This window comes from Rhinolophus sinicus, chromosome 6, assembly GCF_057876585.1.
Source record: "Rhinolophus sinicus isolate RSI-liver-muscle chromosome 6, RSI-T2T, whole genome shotgun sequence".
NCBI lineage: Eukaryota > Metazoa > Chordata > Mammalia > Chiroptera > Rhinolophidae > Rhinolophus > Rhinolophus sinicus.
In genome coordinates this window covers 12,011,443-12,030,956 of record NC_142506.1, presented here as the reverse complement: position 1 = coordinate 12,030,956, position 19,514 = coordinate 12,011,443, and positions in this window count along the sequence as shown.

Sequence of the window (19,514 nt, the reverse complement as noted above, 5' to 3'; positions counted from 1 at the left end):
CTCCACCTGGCCACATCTTATCCTGTCCCATGGAGGGGTTGTTGCTTTGCGTGTTTCTGCCCTCTAAGTGAAGAATGATGATGGAGGAAAAGTTATCTGAGCCAGAGGCCCAAGCAAATGTTTTTTGCCAGGGTTCCATAGCTGGACCCCTGTTTTTAAGGATGAAGCTGGAAGTTACAACAATACATTCACTAACATCCTATTGGCTAAAAGTTAGTACATAGCCGTATCCAACTGCAAATCATCAGCCTGCAAGAAATGCTGGGAAATGCAATTTTGTAATGTTTGTGCCTATGTGCCCAGCTGAAAACTGGCGATTCTGTTACTATGAGCTAGAAGAAAAAAATGAAAAGCAAGGGACAGCAATCAAAAATAGAGGTGAACAATGATGAAATAAAAATATATAACAGAAGCTTTAGTATTTCCTTTCGGTACTGCAATGGATGGTCTTTCCCAGGCTGCAAAGCGTATCTACCTTTCTTTAGAGACAGTTTCCGGATAGGGTTGTCTGGTCTTTCCCAGACACATTTGAATGGCCCCTCTGAAAATAGTAGAGTCCTTTGCTTAGAAACATTAGCTCCAGGAACAGCTACATTGTTTGTGGAGCCCAGTGCAAAAGGAAATGTGAGACCCCTTGTTCAGCAATTGCTAGGACTTTCAAGATGGCAACAGCAGAGCAATAAGGCAAGCGTGGGGCTTGTCTGAGCACCTAGGTCATGTGTCCATGCTGACGCTGACCCTGCTCAGGTCTCACTGCGGGATGACAGGAAAGGCATTAAAGTTCCCAGCGACTTCTCATGGTCGCCCCATAAGTTATAGCAGTCAGCACTTATAAAACAATACAGTGTAAATCTACACCCAGAGTAGAACTTCAATAGCTAAGCATGACAGTTTGGCGGAGAGGTGGGGGTGATCCACAGGTAGATGCTTCAGGAATGTTTCTCAGACTTGGGATGCTCGTCATACATTCCTGGACGTTAGAGAGAATCTGTGTTGTGACTTCATTACTCATTCTTTGCATGACTACCCTGGGAGGGTAGGTTAGGACTATGTTTAGTAATCCAGATGGTTTGCTTTCCTCTGGATTCTGGGACAAAGGTTATGTCCATATGCCCTGAAAATAGTTGGCCCATTCAGTTTTCCAAGCCAAAGTGTCTGGTTCAGTGCATGGTGACCAGAGTGTACACCGGGGGAATGGTGAGTGGGCTCAGCTCTGGAAGGTCCTCAGAGGGAGGGCTAGACTGGGCAGGATGTAAGGTCAGGTTATAGTAGCGGAGGGGACTCTTATCAAAGTTAAGGTCAAGGCTGTAAAAAGGCAACACAGTGCTAGGTCAGCAACCCGGGAGATGTGAAAGACTGCAAGGAACAGACAAGATATGCAATGAGGAAATGGTACAGAATACAATCTGTGAATAGCCACACTTGGACCACAAGCCCCTACTCATAATTCCTAAATCCATAAACCCTGAAAACTGGATGTTTTCTCTAATTTTGGTTCATGTGCTTTTGTTGTTGAACGTGACATGAGGCTACTTATTGTCTTTTTCCCAGTTAATGTGAATATTCACATATTTTATAGAAATATTAATATATTTGATTATGGAATGCTGGCTCAGACTCTAATGGGAGATTATTTAATACTCTCTTTCTAAAATCAGAAAGATTTTGAATTTTCATAACACATTGGGCTCCAAAGATTTGGGGCTTGTCATATACAACATTTGTTGAATGTTTATTCTGTGCCAGGTGCTATTCTAAGCACTTTATGCATATGAAATGATTTAATACTCATGATACTCTAGGGGATATGTTCCAATATTGGCCCCATTTGACTGGTAAGAAAACAGGAGCTCAGAGAAGTTTTATAATTTGCTTAGGGTCACAGAAAATCAGTAAGTGTCAGGAGCCTAGTTTTCCTCGTATACATGGAGGGGAATCAGCTCAAGAGGTATGTACAACCAATCTCATTTGAGGGCAAAACAATTATTCAAACCCATGACTTGTCTGAAACGATTGGACAAGTCAGTCATAGTGAATCGAGTTGTTGAGTGAGGAAGGAGGCTTCATGAAAAAACATTTTTGTTCTACATTCTACATCTCTAGTGAAACTGTTTAGCAGTGGTAGAATCTGTACTAATCTTTTGGGAAAACCAAGTGACCTTTGAGTTGTAAGGATTCATGGATAGAAGGCACATTTCTTTACTTATGTATCCAAGGGCAGACTAATTTTGATTTATTAATTTGACTTTTGGGGCTTTGATTGTAATACATATACTATATTTTGAGACTCTTCGCAGTGGCTTTTGGGGAAGCACATTTATCTTAGTAGAAATCTTACTTAGATGCTTTTCTCAAAAGTTATACTTCGGGTTAATAGCGGGTGGGCTGGCTGATGTTATCTTACTTTATTGATGCCCGCATTATTCAAGGTAGAATTCCAAACTCTAATGAAAGAAAAATAGATCACATTTATTGCTTCTTCTCTGTGTTCTTTGCTTGCCTTGTTAGAGAGCTGAATTAGATTAGTTTGACAGGCTCTGTTCTTTATGGGGCTTTCCTGATTGCCACCTTGCATGTCTCTATATCACTATATATTTTAAACTTGTTGTCTGATGACTTCTTTTCACTGTTCTTTTTTTCTTTCTTGAAATGGATGCAATGTGTGAATCATGAATAATGGATGATGTTATTTATATACTTGTTACAAATGATGATAAAGGTTATACAGGAATATTAATTTCTCTGTTAATACTTGACTTTGAATCAAGGATTTTGTTGATTTATAAATTACCCATTAATGAAATTTGGAAAACAGTTTCCTCATCATATCTTCTCTACAAATTTTTGGTAAATGCTTACCTTTGCATACATATTTGCCATAGATGAATATCCTATGCATCCAACTTTTTGGAGCAAAAAGTGTTACTTAGATTAACTAATACCACAGCAGGCTGGTGGTGAGTTAGTTGTTGAAGTTGTTTATTGCTGGTAGAATGGACCTTTGTTTTCTTTTTTGACTGCTCTCTACCTTTAAACTTCCTTTACCATTTGTAAGTTCTTCCCAAGGTAAAAGCCATGAACTTGCATTCACAGCTTCCCTTGCAGCTAGGATGTAGGTATGTGACCCAAGCTGCACCAATCAGATGCTTGCATTTGAGATTTTTAAATTGACAGCTAGTGAAACAAAAAGCAGGTGCAGCATAGAACCATTCTAGTGAGGAGAAGGGCAAATAGGTCTTTTTTCTGAGAGAGGGAAATATGAGTGGCTCTGGCAGTACCCTCTGATTTTCAGTGTGGTGATTGAGCTGAACTATCTGTATCCAGAGGTGGGGTTTACTCAGGGGCCATCTGTGGTGTGAGATGGGCATTGTGCCTGGCTTTGTTATCCTCAAGCCTGGTTTTCTGGGCCTCCTGAATACAATCTGATATTCTTTGATGTATTCCTTTTCCATTTAATCTATCCAGAAAGGTTTTCTGTAGTTTGCAACTAAGAAGTCCAATTGCTACAACTGGAATATGAGGATAATGACAAAGAAACAGGATCATTTTATATGTTTATCCTTTCAGCTGTTAAAAGATATCAGTAGAACAAGACTATTTGCCAGGTTACTCTTAAAGCAGTCATCATTTACTTAAGCTGATTCACTATTGAGAACAGCAATCTAGAAAGAGTAATACACACCCAGGGAAGGTGTTCCTAAGGAAAGTGAAGGGTGACTTAATACAGACACAATGATTAATTATGAGGTTGGAATTTACCAGTGGCCTTAGGAAAGGGGGTTCAAAGATGAGCCCTGAAGAAGTCCTGGATAGAGATCTTCTGGAAGATTCCACATTCTTGGCTTGAGAGGTATTAAGAGCTGATTGGAACAAAGAATACAGTTTCACTAGAGGCTCACGATTTAATTCTTCCACTCACTCTTCAGCACATGTATGAAGTACCTACTCTGCGCCATGCACAGGCAGTGGTGAACTGTGCAGGGCTATAGAGATCTTCATTTGGGGTTTCAAAGAGTTTCCACGTACATGAGAGGGAAGCGTAATGAGTTTCATAGCTGTTTGTACATTGGAGAGATTGGAGAGATGAAGTGATTTATCCACTGAACGTTGGAGAAATTAAGTGATTTATCCACAGTCACATAACCAGTAAGTAGCAGCTTTGAGAATCCAACTCAATTCTTCTGGTTCCAGTGTCTTATATTCTTTCCAGGACACCAGCTCTTTTTACCTGCCAGAGCTCATATCAACCCTGAAGTAGGTGTCAAAGTATTACTAGTTCTTCTCTTTTCTGGGAAGGAAGCCAGAGTCAAGGAAAAATTAAATTGGTAAATAGAGAGGCAGATCTCCACTTTCTAGGGCTTGTGGTCTTCTACTACCCTGCAATTCTACTACCCCAGGCGGCCTCTGTCATTTATAACGTGACAGAAAACATGATGTTGGGAGCTGCCCTTGATGGATAATATGCAGGGAAGAGAAAACACGCTAGTGGTGCATTAGACAACTTTGGATGGTCAGTACCATGGAATACAGTCAAGTGGGGGAACTGGAAAGAGGGAGAACAAGAAAGGGAACTCTACCTGCTTAGTCATTTTCTCCCTAGGGTAGTGGCATTATAAGAGACACGGCCCCCGCCCTTACTGATACCACAGTCAGGTAGGCCAGATACGCAGGTAAACACCTGAGTCAGTCCTCCCCCTGGGGCTGTGCCTCCCATGTTACATTTATTTTACTAGATGGCATCGGTTTCTTTCTTTTTCTTTTCATTGAAATTTGTATGGAGATAATTGCAGATTATTGAGATATGTACATCACACACAGTTGTAAGAAATACTACAGAGAGGTCTCATGTATCCTTTACCAAGTTTCTTGCAAAACTCTACTGTAAGATCACACCGGGATATAGGCATGGGTTGAACCCACTGATCTTCCGATTTCCCAAATTTGACTTGTAGTCATTTGTGTCTGTGCGTATATGTGTGTATATTCAGTTCTACGCAGTTTTATCACCCGTGTTCGTTTGTGAATCCAACACCACAGTTAAGATACACAGCAGTTCTATCACCACAAGGATCCCTTGTGTTGACCTTTTATATTTTTATAACTACATCTCCCTCCCTCCCTGATTTCATCTTTTTTGTCTCATATGTCATTGATGTCTATAAAGATACTTAATAAATTGTGGTATATGAATACATCAACTAACAATGCCATAAGAGCTTATTGGTGTTTATAGTCATATTTACAGCTCTATTCATACCTATACCTACATCAATAGTTACATAAATGCCCTCTGGAGGGCAGAGGAAGGAGCCATTCATTTGCTCTTGGCCTTAAAGATAGAGAATGAGAAGCAGAGCCTAACCGTGAGTAAGTGGTCCTAAGCAAGTGGTCCTCAGTTTTCTCATCTTTAAATAGGGCCGACGCTAGCACCCACTTCAGGGCCTGCCTTGAGATGAGATGCGATGGTTCATGCACAACACCTGGCAGAGAGCCTGGCACATGGTGGCACTTAGCTCAATAAGTACATGCTGCTCTGACTAGTCTTGGTTTTAGCTATTTGAGAAAGGCCTCGTCAGAAGTCGTTTACAAGAGTCCCTTCCTTTTCCTCCTCTTCCTGTTCACGGGATTGGGGGAGGGGTGGCTACTGAGAATATGACCTAGGATTTGTGTGTCTGGACCTCTCTTGATTTCACTGAAATTCCCTCACTGTGCACATGCCTGTTGTGAGAAAATAAATCTCCTTGGGTCACAAAGACAAAAGTAGTGAGTAGAGCAGGATCCGGGTTAAGAACCCCTTACAAATCCCCCTACCGACGGTCAAACCTGCTGGTAGGGAGTTGCAGAGACAATTTGTTTCTTTTTCAAGATTGAGGTTGAACAGGGGGAAACCTGTCCTCTCTGCCCCACATCGCTGCTGTGACACATAGCTGCCCGTGGAAGTTCTTTGTAATCCATGAAGCGTTCTAGAAATAGAGATTATTATTATGAGTTGGCTGAAGCCTTTCCGAGTGTCTTAGCGGCCAGAATGCCATTGTGTTCTTTGACTACAGGGCACTGTCATTTCTGTCCCTGCCTTGGATATCCCACAGGCCCTTCCACAGTACGGGGCATCCAGTAGGTGCTCAGGAGATGTTTGTTGCATTATGATAGCAACTGTTGTGACTTCTCCAAGGAAACACTCCATGGCTAAGGCTGTACATGGGGTAAAGATTGTAGACACATAAAATGAAGTTACAAATTATGTGGCAGGAGGCAAAGCAAGGGGAGGTGGAGAGGATTTCTGGGGCTATGATCTGTCCTTGTATCTGGAACCAATGCCGCGGCTTCATGGTAAAAGGTATTATTCTTCCCAGAGTGGGGAGGGCTGGGGAAAGTTTCACAACCTTCTTGTTTGCAATATTCTCTCTTTTGCATTCCTAAAATAATTGTAAAGCTAATCGAATTGTAAAGACAATTCCCAAACTTCATTCTAGATAACTGTACAGCATCACACCCTGAGGTATATTTTCCAGAGTTATTTACCGGATACATTGTTGATGACCTTGAGTTTTACCGAATCATCCTCTCCCCACTTTGGGGAAGTCCTAGTCAGGGGACAAGCGCAGCAAGAGGGTCAGTGAAGTCGTAAAGGTGATGTGTAGCTGGGTCACTTCTTGAAGGATCAACTGTAGCTCCTTTATTTGGTGGTTCTGTCTATTCCTTCTTCCTACATTTCTTTGCACCAGCTCATCATTTTGCTCACAAATGTTTGTGGAATGAACCAACAAATGAATTACTCGTGTCTACCATGTGCTAGGTGCTGGGAGACGATGGTGAATCAGCTCGACAGACTTCCCACCCCACTGGAACTTTTTGTCTAAGGATGGAAGTGAACACTGATGAAAGTGAACATTAATGAAAAATGTCACATAAAATGAAGTTACAAATTATGATAAATGATGAAAGGGAAAAGTACTGGGCACCTGGGGTGCTGCTGAGCCCGAGGGTGAGGGTCAAGGAAGGTCTTTCTGAAAATGAGATGTTCAATGACCCCTAAAGGATGGGGCAGTGTTACCTGGGCAAGGAGGCGCGTGAGGGCATGTGGATTCCAGGTCCACAGAAGAGCAGAGACCCAGAGGGAGGGGCGTATTCGGTCAAGTGGTGTGTGGTCAGAGCAGAGAGAGTGAGCAGCGTGAGATGAAGCAGGGAAATGAGGCTGGGAGGTTGTCTGTTCAGTATTTCCACGGAATGAATAACCAACAAACGTGTATTATTGAACGTCTACTGCGTAGCCAGGTGAGTTCTGTTAGATGTGTGCTGCATCTGAATCGGACAGGACAACCTCATGGTAAGGGCACCATTCTGCAAATGGAGAAATTAACTTAGATTGAATTAATTTAGATTAAACTGAAATTCTAAGAGGATGGATTTATACTCTAGCTAGAGCACACTTTGGGTCCCCTGGGTCCCCTGGGTCCCCTGGGGCTGACATCTTTGAAATAGCACAGAACGCAAGTCTCACAGGATCTTCTTTTTTAAAGAACAGATTAAACAAGGGGAGGAGCTTTGGTTCCCTTGAAAGGGCACTAGGTTAGGGGACAGGAGCTAAGGGTCCAGCGCTGACAGTGCCATGACTCGCTGTGCGACCTCAGATCGCTTCACGACCGTAGTAATCACTTTGCCCATTTGTCGCGTTGGGACTCAGTGGTCTCTGGCGATCTTTGCTCTGATTGGGATCAAATCTACCATGACCAAACATGGGAGGAGCGATGCACTCTGAGACCTGCTCTCCATCTGTGAACCCCTGAGCCGAGGCCCATTTCTTTGGGGATAATGAGGGCTCCGTTGGGGGTCTTGAAGGAGGCTACCTCATGAACTACTGTCTAACCTGCTCAGTCCTCACCTGTAAAACCTTCTCCCCTACCCCCTGCCCCACACTGGGGATCAGCCTTCCTCCCTCGGTGTTTTGCACACCTCGGCCTGGCCTGCAGGTGTTAATGTCCCAGCCTTCCCCAGGAAGCAGTCTCGTCTCAGGCCTCCTTTCGCGCCCAGCATCTTGTCTGAAATACAAAGGTGCTTAGTAGAGTAAACCGAACCTTCTTTCCTTTCCTGTGGTGCCATCAAGAAGTGCAAAAGGAAGGGACCAAGGGCAGTATGTCAGTTTCCTAGGGCAGCCATAACAAATTACTGCAAACTTGGCAGCATAAAACAATAGAAACGTACCCTCTCATCGTCTTGGAGGCCAGAAATCTGAAATCAAAGTGCTGACAAGACCACGCTCCCTCCGGAGGCTCTAGGGGAAAAGCCTTCCTGCCTCGTCCTGCTTATGGTGGCCCCGGGCGTTCCTGGGCTGTGGCCACATCACTCCAGTCTCTGCCTCTGTCTCCACATGGCCCCTCTGTGTGTCTTATCCTTTTATTTTTCTTATTAGGGCACTTGTCATTGGATTTATGGCCCACTTGGGTAATCCAAAATGATCTCATCTTGAGATCTTTAACTTAATTACATCTGCAAAGACTCTCTGTTTTTTTGTTTTGTTTTGTTTTGTTTTGTTTTGCAAATAAGGGCACATTCAGTTTCCAGAACATGGGTATGTCTTTTTGGGGGGGCCACCATTCAACCCCCTATGGGCAGTGATTTCGGAGGCAAAATGCCTTCTTGTAATTTTATTCATCTTTCTTCTTTATCAACTTGATATCTTTGAAGCAGCATCAGAACACAAGTTCCAGTGAAATGTCACAGAGTGGAGGCAGCAGGCTAGATGGCCTGAGAGTACAGGCTCTGAGGTAACATGGCCTTGATTCAAATCCCAGCACGTACCAGCCCCTCTGTGGCTCAGTTTTGCCATCCGTACATTGGGCACAATAACAGTGCCTACCTCTGAGAGCTGTTGTTGGACTTAAATAGAATTCTTGTGAGAGCATCTAGAACTGGCCCCAAGTAAAATACTTAATGCATGTTTATTATTATTATTATTGGTATAGGTATTAGTATTAGTGAACAATGAACACTCAGTACAAATGGGCTGGGGATGGTGAAAATGAGTGGATGGCTGGATGATGGCTAGAAAGCTCCCCAGGCTTTGGCACTGTCTGGAGCTGGGGCTCTTTTGCCTCTTGCCCTACCTGTGGCCACCTGACATGGAATAAAACACATTGGTGGCCCCTCCTCTCAGGACCTATTCTGAACTGCTGTGTTTACTGATTAGAGTCTTGGGCTCTGGTGGCCACGCCAAGCTGAGGGCGCAGAATTTCAGAGACAGGGAGCTGCCGGGTAGACACACGCAGAAAGGGCATTTCCTAAGAGGCACCGCCCCTCGGGATGGGGCAGCCTGCCACCCGCTTCACGGGGCCACTGCACTCTAGACAGGAGCCTTTCTCCTCCCAAGACTTGTGCCGGATTCTGCGCCTCCTGCCCTGCTGACCTGCCTCGGGTCCAAGAAATTAGTGAGTACCTGTGCTTCTGGGCACAAGCCGGAGCCCTTGCTGGTTAAGGTGAGGCCCATGCTCTGTTTCTTGGTGCTGAGCTCCACCCGCGCCTTCTGTTGCAGTCTGAGCCCTTGGAAGCCCTTGTCGATGCTCTCCTCTGCTTGTTTTTAGAGACCTGGGCCATCAGGGGGGAGGTCCCAAACAGAGCACAACGACACTGGATTTCAGCAACAGATTGCTGTGTGGCTGTAGGCAAGTTTCTTAGCCTCTCTGAGCTGCGGTGTTCAGCATCTGGGAAGTGAGGCTTGCACAGTACTTGACTCTTATTAGGTGCTTGAAAAAGTGTGACTCTGATGGACATTTGCAAAGTAGCATAGAGTGGAGGTCTGACAGGCCCGAGTCTGATTGCACCTTACGGCTATGGAACCTTAGTCAGGTGACTTAACCTTTTAGACTTCTATTTCCACGTCTGTAAAAGAGGTCGAACACTTCAGTGGTTGTCGGGATGATTAAATGAAAAACATGTATTAAAATCTTTAGCCCAACGCCTGGCTCATCCTACATGCATAATGAACAATAGCTGTTATGACTTTGAATACTGATACTAAATCATACAATGAATAAATACATTGAATAAGTTATACATTGACCCATGGATAACTATACAGGCTCAGTCCCACGTGGTCTAGGAGGGAAAGCACTCAGCTAGTGGTAAGGAGACCTGGCTCTGTCCTCAGCTTGGCCAATTTGTAGCTGAGTGGCTTTGAGCAAATTGCTTAATCTCTCTGAGCCTCAATTTTCTTGTCTTAAATAAGAATAATAGGAGCTATTTTCTTTCACTTGCCAGGAGCTCTTCTAAGTGCTTTACATATATAAACTCACTTAATCCTTGTCACTCTATGAGTTACCTATTATTTGGTGCCCAATCTACAGATGAAGAAATGGAGGCACAGAGAGGTTATGTAGTTTGCGGCAGTTCACACAGATTACAAGCCATAGAGGCCAAAGTTAGGCCTGAGCCTTTGTCTTAGCCAGTGTTATGGAAATACCACCAGTCTGCGTTCCTTCAAAGAGCTTCTGTGCTCATGTATGGCTAAGTGCTTGGGGGAGGGTAAAATATGTTACAGATAGAACATGCAGTCACTATGTATCTCCTTGGGCTTTGTCTCCATCCCTCTCTGTTTAATGTATGTGTCATTTGTCACTGTATAAATTGGGTTTTTAAGCAGGTTTTTATGATGTTTATACGTCAGTTCAATATATAGACTTCCCCAGTTCTGATTTTGCTGCTCTAGTAGACTGGGGATCAGTGAGAACGTCCTCACTGTTTGTGTGGAACCATCTTTACTGAGAGTCTCCTGAGTTTGGGGCCCAGGATTAGGTGTGACTTTAGACCCCTTCTCTTTGGCGTTTCCAAATTGAGACTGAGAGGGACAGACCTGGGACAGCTCTGCATGTTTGGGACTCCACACATTTGAACCCTAAAGGTCCAAGGACAGTTGCTCCCGGACCGAGAGTGCTTCCCATCTGAGAGCCCCAAACTCCAGCTTTTGCAAAAGTAATTTCACAGGAAACTGAGTAGAGCCCTCAAGAATATCCTGGTTGAGTGAGGGAGAGACAGTTTGATGGGATTCTGTTGTTTCTGACATCCTGGAAGTCTCACACAGAAGCTTCCCTTGAGACAAGCTGTTCTCTGAAGCCTCTCCAAAATGCCTTCAGAATGGTTTGATTGCAAGTGTCGGTAGATGAGCCTTCAGATTTCGTTTCCTTCTATGCAGGTCATCAGTGAAAACTAAAGCAATGAATTTCTGCTGGGAATTTTCTTTTATTTTTTCTTTCTTTTTTCTTTCTTTTTTTTTTTTTTTTTATATCATGTCTGCGGTATGGCTGACTGGAAGCTATTTGTGATTGAATTGAGTTGCCTCATTCTATTTCAAGTTTTGACTGATTCGAGGGCTTCGTTCGACTGCACTAATTAAAGTTTGTGCTCTTAGAACTCATCAGCTCGAGTGAAGTAGATTTTCCCTCCTCTTGGTTGCAGAAGCCATTAAGGAACTCAACCAAAGGATAAAATCCTTTGCAGGTCGTATTTAAAATATCGTAGTCTTTCACTTTAAGCTTCTAACAGATGTGAATTTCATTTTTCCTTTCTAAGTATGCAGAGAAAAGTAGTTAGGCGATCATATTTAACCCCTTGGAGCATTTTACGTAATGTGCAGGAGTTCTGAAGGAAAGCCCCGTGGAAGGAGAAAGTTCGTTTCGGGATGAATGGATGCAGGGTATATCTGTTATCAGAGTGAGCCTGGCCAGGGTTTGGACGGGAGGTGTGTAGGAGTCCATGTTTGCTGAGGTCTTAGCGTTCCTGGAGGGTAAACAATGGACAAATGGACACCTGGAAGTCACAGCAATTTCAATAAACAGATACATGACATTGATCTGGTTCCTACATTTTTCTGGGTCTCAGTTTCCCTCTCTGTTGAATGAGTAAGTTGATCTTAATTAGTGATTTTCAAACGTGAAAAATTCATTCATTAATTACATGAATTCCTCAATATATAAACAGATAAAAATGGATGCCCTCAGGTTGAAGGGGTCGGGCAGGGTGGTGCAGGCAGATGGGGCCATCTTGTCACCTACTTCCTCCCACCCCTGAACCCACGGGCAGACACCTGGACTTGAAATCGTTGATAATCCCTCCTGTCAAGTTTCTAGAATTTTTTTTCCAACCCCTACTGTCGCTCAAAGTCTTTTCCCTAGTTGTTCTGCCCAAGTATAGATATGGAAATGGTTTCATATTTATTATTTCACCTCTTCCTAACCAAAATTACATTGGTTCTATCATGATTCACTTGGAACTGTTTTGTCTTGGAGGAACTAATATAAATTCTCGTTTCCCCTTGTTGCATGTTTTGGGAATGTTTGTGGTCACCAGTCTACTGAGTGGTAAGGTAGTGAGCTGGCTTGTCAGTTGACAGTGTTTTATTTATTTTATTAAACAAACACCTCTTGAGTACCTGCTATGTGCAAAACACTAAAGATATGCCACACCTTGCCTAATGGGAGGAGAGACAGACACAGAAGCAATATATGAGACAACGGGCTTCACTGGCTTAGGTTACAAATAAGTCACATTGTCTTTTACCATTCAAAGTAATTACTGGAGCAAGTTAGAAGAACGTTCAGCTTGTCTTTCGTGACAGTATGCCTTCCTATTCTTAAGTTTCTCTGGAAGCACACAAAGCAGTTTTGCTTTCAAATATTAGACAAAGAGACAAGATCGGGCCATTTGTAATCACAGGTTTTGCTCCTGTCACTCAAAACTATATTTTTATTGAAAAGGAATCCTTCTTTGGTAAAGAATGGTCCTAGGGGTTCCTCAGGCGATAACACCCTGGTTTGTACTTGGATGCTCAGCCATTTCAGTACCAAGACCATCGAGCTGGGAGGGGCTTCCAGACTCATTCACACCCTGGACTGGCACTAGCTTTCCCCAAGACCACCTAGTCTTGGTATTGGGCACTGGTCACCAATCCAGACTCATTTATCCTCATGGTGAATCTCCCTCCCTGTCCCCCATCCTGGGGTTCTTTGTGTTTTTTTTCCTGCCAGTGAACCTTAGTCAGTGACAAACATAGTCCATCAGAATATTTCTAATAACATTGGACTTCAAAAGAGTCTCCGTCCCTTTCCTCCAGGTAACTCCCAGGCGCGAGGTTTCACCTGACTAAATACCCAGCCCCAACTACAAGGGAGTGGTCCAAGGTGTGGGGAGAGGAGAAGATCAGATCCCTAGGCAGGGAGAGCATGAAGTACCCCTGTTGAACCCTTCAATGTCTTCCTATTGCTTTTAGGACAAAATCTAAGTCACTTCCCCAGGGCTCGAGTTCCTGCTTGCTCTGCCTCCTGCCCACCTCTCTGGCCTCGTTGCTCTCCTCTCTTTCCATCCATTCTTTGCTCCAGGCATGCAGAGAGGGGTATTTTTTAATACTGCATTCACTTTTGCCTTCAGGCTTTCACCCTTGCTGTTCCTTCTTTCTAGAACTCTGACAGAATGGAGAGGGATATTTTTAAATGCCATCTCTGGGGTTGGGCAGTAGAAGCGTGTTTTCCACCACCTGTGGAGAGAACAGAATGGTGAAGTCCCCTGTGGACCTCCTGTCTCAGCATGGTGCCACAAAGCAGACACCTTCCAGAACACAGCCAGGTGCCATTTGGAATGCTGCCAACCCTGAGTTTCACCACGCCCCTGCCAAGCCTGTCACCCACTGCTGCTCCAAGGCTTCGTGTCCCTCTACTTCCCACTGTCAGCGCTTTGCTGAAAGAATATCCTCTATCCTCTTGCAACTTCAGGTAGCTGTTAAAGCATTCAAGTTTTCTTTTGGTTGAGTGTCAAACACCCAACCAAAGTTACACCTGAACCTCTATATACTTTGAAAAAAATTGTGACTGAAATAGTTGGGTAGTTAGGAAACTGGTGAATTCCTCATCCCCAGAGATATTCAAGTGATATAGTAGGTTAAAGTTAATGGAGATGGGTGTCAAGGAATTCATGCATCAGACGGAGCGATGGATGATTTTTAAGAAACTTTATAGCTTTGAGATGTTATGGATTTCCAGAAGATTAGGCAGAGTGTATAGATTTTTCATCATTCTTTCCTGTTTTGGAAGCTCAGAGAAACCTGACAGATATGGGAAAAAACAAAACAAAAACCACTCCTTAGAATAAGGCAGTAGGGTGTCTACTGTAGCCTGAGGGGTTATTTTCTCATCTGATTTTGTATCTCTCGATAGGAGGTTTGTTGGGATTTTTCATTCTTGGAAAGACCCTTAATACCTCTAGGTATTCAGAGGGAGGTTTCATGAGTATCTGTGTACATACTAGTCCCTTTGTCAGCTTATCCAGTCTGAACTCTGTCTATATCCCCAAGTGACCTGTCTTAGTCAATTTGGGCTGCTGTGATAAAAATACCATAGGCTAGGTGGCTCAGACAATAAACATTTATTTCTCACAGTTCTGGAAGCTGGGAAGTCCAGTGTCTAATGAGAACACTGTCTGATGAGTGTCTGAGAGCACATGGCAGAGAGAGAGAGAGAGAACCAGTCCTTTATTTCCCTTATCAAGGCACCAATCTCATCCCGAGGGCTCCACCTCCATGACCTCGTCCAAACCCAGTTACCTCCCAAAGCCAAACACCATCACACCTGTAATTAGGACGTCAACATATAGATGCTGGGGGGACCCAAACGTTTAGTCCGTATCACTGCCTAATCTCTCCAAGTCGGTTTCTCCTCTTTAAACTGAGACTAATATCATCTCCTCTCAAGTTTGTTGTGGTCAGTCAATGAATTGTCACATGTAAAGAAATCTGACACATAGTAGGTACTGAATACACATTCATCATTTCCACTTATCTCTTCTCCACCGCCCGGGATCTTACTCCTCTTTTAAGACCAAATTAGAGTGTCACCTCCTCTGGATGCCTTCCTTGAGTCTCCTCGGCCCGTGTCAGTCATTCTTTCCTCCATGTCAGTCATTCTTTCCTCCATGTCAGTCATTCTTTCCTCCATTCTCTTCCAAGAGCACCTGGTACTAACCCATGGAAGTATTGCTCATTTGTGCTTATCTCAGTGCACCCACATTGTAAGTGTCTCTAAGACTAAGGACGCTGTTGGCTTTATTTCTGTTTACCAGGCCTAGCACAGTGCTGGGGACAAAATCCTTAGGCTCCATATCCTTTTGTTGAATTGGCACCTAAGGGACGGGTGGTAGAGAAAAAAAACCAAACAATAAAAGCTATTTAGACATGATGAGGAAAAAAAAAAGGGATACATTAGAAAAGGAAGTGATTTTAAGAAATGGATGGAGACCAAGGCTGGGTGACAGCCAGAGATGAAGCACCATTCGATAGAATCCAAATGGTTTATCAAGCCTCAGAAAATAATTTCCTCTCTCTCCACCGCTCTAAGGCAAGTATTAGGGCAAGGCTTGGCAACTGACATTTTATTCTCTCTCTAATTATGCTCTCAGTCTTGAAATTGCCTAAACTGTTGTTTCTCTGCTATGATGCATTTTTGAAGAGAGCCCAAGAACTTCCAGTGAATTCTTGTGCAGCTTTATATATGCATGCTCTACCTGTCCATCTATCTACTCGCGTGTCCGATAGTCACTGAGCGCTGCTACGTACCAGGCGTTATGCTAGATACTGAAGTTGTAGATGTAAATAGGCATCATTACTGCCATCAAAAGCTCAGCATCTAATAAAGGAGAATGATCTTTTAAATGTAACTGTTCTGATCCATGTGATAAATGCTATAATAGAGATAAGAACAAAGTGCTGATGGAATCCAGAAGAATGTTCCTCCTTGCAAAACTGGAGAAACCATCACATAAAAGGACATAGTTTAACTGGGCCTAGAAGATAGATTTGGGTGTTGACAGATGGAGATGGGAGAGCTTGGCGTGAGAAGGATTGAGGAGGAGCTGTCCATTGGGCTGGAGTACGGAGTTTGGGGGTGTCAAGTGCTTGCCTGGTGAGCTGAGGCTGTATTGTGGAGAGCCCTAAGGGGCGTTCATGGAAGGTTGATCCTGATTTTTCATTTAATTAACATGTACAAGATGTAGGACTTTAGTGTTTTCAAACAGAATGTTGCATCTTTTATCTCATTTGATCTTCACAACAGCCCTCTAATAGAGGCATAACTTAGCCTTCCTTTTAGAGGTGAAGAAACCGAGGCACAGAAAAGTTAAGGACTTGCTCAAGGTTATGTAATTAGCAGGTAGCTGAGCTGATACTCAAAGCCAGGACTTTGGATCCCAAAATCTATACTTTTAAAAAATTAAACATTTTGTTGAATCATGGCATATACACAGAAATCATAAACGTATAACTTGAAAATTTTTCACAAAGTGGATATAACAAATAATAATCTCTAAATCAAGTTGGGGAAGTTCAACTTCTTCCCAATATTACATATTCTCATTCATGAGCATGGAATATCACTCCATTTATTTTATTTTGTAATTTCCAATGTAGCGGTCTTGCTCATACTTCTTAGATTGATTCCTAAGTTTTTGAATTTTTGATGCTGTTATAATACCTTTTATTTATAATCTCAGTTTATAATTCTTTGTGTTTGGTACATAAAGGTACAATTGATTTTTGTATATTGACCTTGTTTCTAGATGTCCTGCTACATTTACTTATTAATTCAGATAGTCAAACTTTATTGAACTAGTACAGTGTTGAATAGAAGAGGTGATAGTGAACATTTTGTCTCATTTTTTTTTTATCTTAAGGGGCAGTCTTTCAATATTTACTATTGTTATGATAGTAACTCTAGGATTTTCATAGATATTCTTTATCATATTAAGGAAGTGCCCTGCTCTTCTAGTTTGCAAAGATGGCTGCAGATTGGAGAATAGCTTGCAGGAAGGAGCGAGGATGGAAGCAGAAAGACCAGTTAGATGTGACGTAGGACAGGAGCAGTGTGGATACAGAGATGGAATGCATGGGAGTCATGTCCTAGGTTCTCTGTATCCTGAGTGGTTCTTACTTGATCACAGCTCACCTCACAAAAGTTTTAAAAAAGAAAAGGACATGAAAAGTTGCCAGGGTTCTCTTTCTTTCGGTATCCCACAAAGTGTTCTTTTAGATGTTACTTGAAGTTTGTGATAAAGGTGTGGTCCAATTCATTTGGGAAAATCTGAGCACTGCATTACCCTCTTAGAGAATCACAATGAACATCAACATATTAAAGACTCTGAGAATCCTATAGCAAAGGTAGTTATTTAATTGAATACAGGAGCTGTTGTTCAATGTCCATGACACCAAAATGTGAGGTTTAGAAGGAACTTCATAGACCTTCTCTTTTCCCATTATAGAATTTAATGATTCTCGCTTGTGACAAAATCTGTTGTATGTCATTGTATTGGTGTCCTTCAGGCGATAACCATACCCTTCTCTTTCTCCCTTATGTTCAAAACTCATTGAGAAACAGACCTAGGCATCAAACAGAGGTCGAAACATCCCCTTTATTGCTGGCAAAGCTAGATTGGAGTCCATATTGGTTTTTAAATACTTCACTGTGGAGCTGATGGACTCACCCACCCAGTTGTATGGTGGAGAAGCCCTGCCTCAGTAACTTACTTCCATTTGGCAGTGGGAGCAGAAAGTAGAATATAAATGTTCTATGGAAAAGTAGGCTCCATCAAGGGAAGATGGCGTGGGAATAGGAACCTTAGACTTTAATCCTGCCCAGGAGGAATGTCAACCAATGAATGCCATACTCTTATCATTGTGCCAAAAGATAATCCATGAATATATGGGAAGAGGAAGGTTTGAGGGGTAAAGAAAAGCAGAATACCTAAAAGGGTGGGAGTTTGAGGCTTGCTTATGCTGGGATATAGGGGGAGAGCTGCTTGTTTCAATGCTGGGAAGCTGCCTATAGTCTATTTTTGGCTTAGAGGTTGATTTTTCTGTCTTTAGGAGATCAGAGGTCAGGGTTCTAATCAGCTTGGATATAAAGAGGGTGGAATAGGAAAAATGAACATTTTCTTAGGGGCTCAGGCAAGAGAAAGTTTGGGTTTGGGGAGGATCCAGCATTCCTAATGGTCCTGAGTCATTGGCACCACCTGCCAATATTTGTTTCTCTATTTTTCTTGCACTCTAACCAACCTAGTCATGTGCTGGTCTTAGCTACAGAGGAGGAGGAATAAGAGAGGATGGAGGCCAGTGGCCAGAGGTTGAAAAAGGCTTTCTCAACCCTTGGAAGATGGCATCAGTGGTAGGCGCTTTCGGGGTGCTGCAGGGTGGGCAAGATGCGTGGGAGTAGAATGTCTCCATTTCCCCGGGGCAGTCCTAGAGCAGCACCTTCCTACTCTCTTGCCCTTGAACATTTGGCAAGCATCTCGGAAGGGCTGTGCCTTAACCTGGGCTGGCTCTACACGATGTGGCTCTGAATTGTTCCTGAGACTTGCTTGATTCAGAGAAACCACAGGAGCATGGATTCTTTAGCAGCCTTGGAGGTACGTTTCCTAGACTCAGCTGACTCTCTCAGGTGAAATATCAAGGTGCTCAATGACAGTCTGTTGAGTTGGTGACATTTGAATCTCATTATGATGGCCAGTGGGGCTGGAATGTAGAAAATGAGGACCTAATAGAGAAACATCCACTTACCTCAATGAGGTAAGAGCTTCCGAATTGCACTGGGCAAGTGCGAACTGGATGCCCATGCGATCGGGAGTCAATGCCCCATCTACTCAGGCCATTGCTTGGGACACTTTGGACTGAGTTCAGCCAATATTTGGCTGATCCTATGAATAAGTCAAGTAATTCTGTGGGCTCTTTGCCAGGATGGGGATTGAATGGAAGAGGAGTTGGGGTTGGACGATAAAATTCATTCAGCTGACTGAAATATGTCCACCAAGTATTCTGAATTTCCTGTTTCATTGTTCCTTTTGGTTAAAAACTTATCTTTAGAACTTTCTTTAAAAAATAAAACCTTCTCTTTGAGAAGACAGCTCGTTGGCACTAATTACTTAACCACCAGTGTCTGCAACCCTGCCGCACATTGGAATCACTTCGGTAACTTTGAAAACTACTGGTCCTTGGCCCCACTGCTGACCAATGAAATCAGATTCTTGAGATGGGATCTGATCATAGCGTGAGGGATGGTTTTAGAAAGATCTCCCATATGAGTCTACTGTGCAGCCAAAGTTGAGCATCATTGCCCTAAAGAAATAGGATATTAAACAGGTAAGTTGTGATCATGGGGAGAGAGGAAAAAGAATTTCAGAGTCTTGACAAGGTAGGATGTCACATAGATTGATATTTGAACAATTTTCCGGCAAAACCCAAGTTATAGCTGTTTCTGTTTGGTGGTTTGCTTTTCATGAATATATCCCAGTCTTATAAAGAAGATGAGTACACAGATGGAATAGTCCCAAAAAGGTATTTCCCAGAAGGCAACTGGGAATTTATCCAAGGCTCTTTAGATAACCCCAGATAAAACTGGTGATATCCCAGATAAGAATGGTGATAAAACCCCAGATAAGAATGGTGATAAAACTTGGTTTTGCTTAGTTTTTAAAATAGACCTGATTATATG